Raw genomic sequence first — 2358 nt, 5'->3', positions numbered from 1 at the left:
TTGAGCATTTCTTCATGTGTCTATTGGCCATCCTTCTTTCCTCTTCAGAGAAGTTTCTTTTTATATCTTGAGCCCACTTATTTATTGGGCAGTTGTTTCTTTGAAGATTTGTTGTTGGGTGATTTAATTTTTTGAGTTCCAAGTATATTTTAGATATGAGAGCCTTGTCTGTTGTAAGGCTTGTGAAGATCATCTCCCAATCTGTGTGCTTTCTGTTAATCTTGCTAGTTATGTCCTTTGCCATACAGAAGCTCTACAATTTCATGCAATCCCATTTGTCCAACCTTTCTTTGATTTGCTGTGTTTCCGGGTCTCTATTAAGAAAATTTCGGCCTGTGCCAAGGAGTCCTAGGGTTTCTCCTATTTCATCCTGTAATGTTTTCAGAGAGTCTGCTTTGACTCCAAGGTCTTTGATCCATTTGGAGTTGATTCTGGTTCAGAGTGATATATAAGGATCTAGCTTTAGTTTTCTGCAGGTAGTTACCCAATTTTGCCAGCACCATTTACTGAAGAAGCTGTCTTTCTTCCATTCTATTTTTTTAGCTCCCTTATCAAAAATTAGATGGCTATAGGTCTGTAGGTTCATTTCTGGGTTTTCAATTCTATTTCATTGGTCCTGAGGCCTGTTCTTGTGCCAGTACCAAGCTGTTTTGATTACTATGGCTTTGTAGTAGAGTTTGAAATTTGGTATTGATATTCCTCCAGCACTGTTCTTTCTGTGAGGATCGTTTTAGCTATTCAGGGTCTTTTATTGTTCCGAAAAATACAGAATGCTTCAATAATTTGCGTGTCATCTTTGCGCAGGGGCCATGCTAATCTTCTCTGTATCATTCCAATTTTAGTATATTTGCTCCTGAAGCGAACACATTCCTTTCTTCTAACAGTCTGGTGTCACAGGAGTTGTGCTAAAGACTCGAAAGCTAGTATATTTCAATTTTAAGTATTAATTAAAATAGTCATTGATTTTATTCTGAAACTTTTGTGTATCTGCTATGTTGCACTCATGGTGTGGGTACTCAGGATATAAAAATGGGCAAAAGATCACCTCCATCCTGACATTTATGTTTCTGTAGAAGATTAACAACATGTACATCCAAATATGGGGTGTATTCCATACTGATAAATGTGAAGAAAAGGAATAGTCCAGGGGAAACAATTGATGAGTAAAGGCAGAATCAAAGTTTTAGTTAGGATGGAAGGGATGATAGTATTTGAAGAAAGACAAAACAACATGATGGGTACATACATGATGTGTCTTGGGAAAGGGAACTTCACATATTTGAAACAACATGGCAACATGTCCTGAGGGCAGAAACAAGAGAAGGTGACTCTGGTTGGGCATTGATCATAAAGTTCTGTAAGTTTTCATCGGTCACTGAATACCTTTAACTTAAACTCATATGGAAAATGTAGAGATTTTTGAGCAAAAGAATAATGTGATGAGCCATTTTTCTTTACCCAAGTTTTTCTGTTTTCTGTAATTAGATAAGGTTAGCCTTTCCATGATAAGGCTTCAAGATTACAAAGGACAGCCATTTGGACTGGGTGAACCACTAGGAAGTAGTTTGTCAGTAAATTTTGCTAGAAGAATCAACTGATCTGTTAATGAATTAGACATCTATTGAGGGAGAGGGAAGAATTCAAGGCTTTTGATCTGAGTAATTGAAAGAATCACACTCCCATTTGTGAAGACAAGGTAGCCTATAGTATGAGTATTGATTATCTCATTGTGTCCTCCATTTGCATTTTTGAAGACACATAAATCATTAATATTAATAATTCCAGAAGACTGAGACAAGTTTGGAGGGCAAAAGTACTATGATAGCAATCACTTGTTCTTCTGAGATAATTTTATGATCTTGGGTCCTGAGTCTATTACCTAATCATTCCTTTCTTCTCTCAACACTCTGAATCCTGGCTGGATCTTGAGAGGATTTTTCTTTTCTCTTCCTAGCTTGTACCTACTATTCTTGTCTAACTCCTGACTCTGATCTCAGTTCTTTGGTGGTTACTTTTAAATATGTTTGAGTTTTGGTTGATGTTATTGTGTAGTTAATTTCCCTAAAGTGCCTGTGAGTTTTTGGTTAATGTTAATCCCTAAGTTTCTATTGTCTTAACGTAGGTACTATTCAAAAGTGCATGCATGGTGCTACTCAGAATCCAGCCTGGGGAACTTATCCTGTATCTTTAATCCTTCGTTCCAATCAAGATTCTCTCATTATATTGGGGTGTTGGGGGAGAAAGTTGCTTCTCAAGAAGCAAATATGATTGAAACATAATAAGTGAAGGGAACAGTGCCTGAGGAAACAAGTAGGAAAAGGCTACAGGAGTATGCAACAGTGTATTCTCCTAGTATAT

General features: G+C 36.9%; 1 non-coding gene across 1 annotated transcript; it reads right to left on the bottom strand.

Moving 5' to 3' along the window:
• Positions 1 to 759: 759 nt before the first annotated feature.
• LOC122121892 lies at positions 760 to 862 on the bottom strand. Its single transcript, XR_006150046.1, has one exon. It is a non-coding gene; the product is annotated as a U6 spliceosomal RNA (small nuclear RNA).
• Between the last annotated feature and the right edge of the window lie 1496 nt (positions 863 to 2358).

Source organism: Dipodomys spectabilis, unplaced genomic scaffold, assembly GCF_019054845.1.
Source record: "Dipodomys spectabilis isolate Male_0828 unplaced genomic scaffold, ASM1905484v1 ptg000197l, whole genome shotgun sequence".
In the NCBI taxonomy this organism is placed as follows: Eukaryota; Metazoa; Chordata; class Mammalia; order Rodentia; family Heteromyidae; genus Dipodomys; species Dipodomys spectabilis.
Note: the sequence above shows the minus strand (reverse complement) of the source record. Positions and strands in the feature narration are given on the sequence as shown.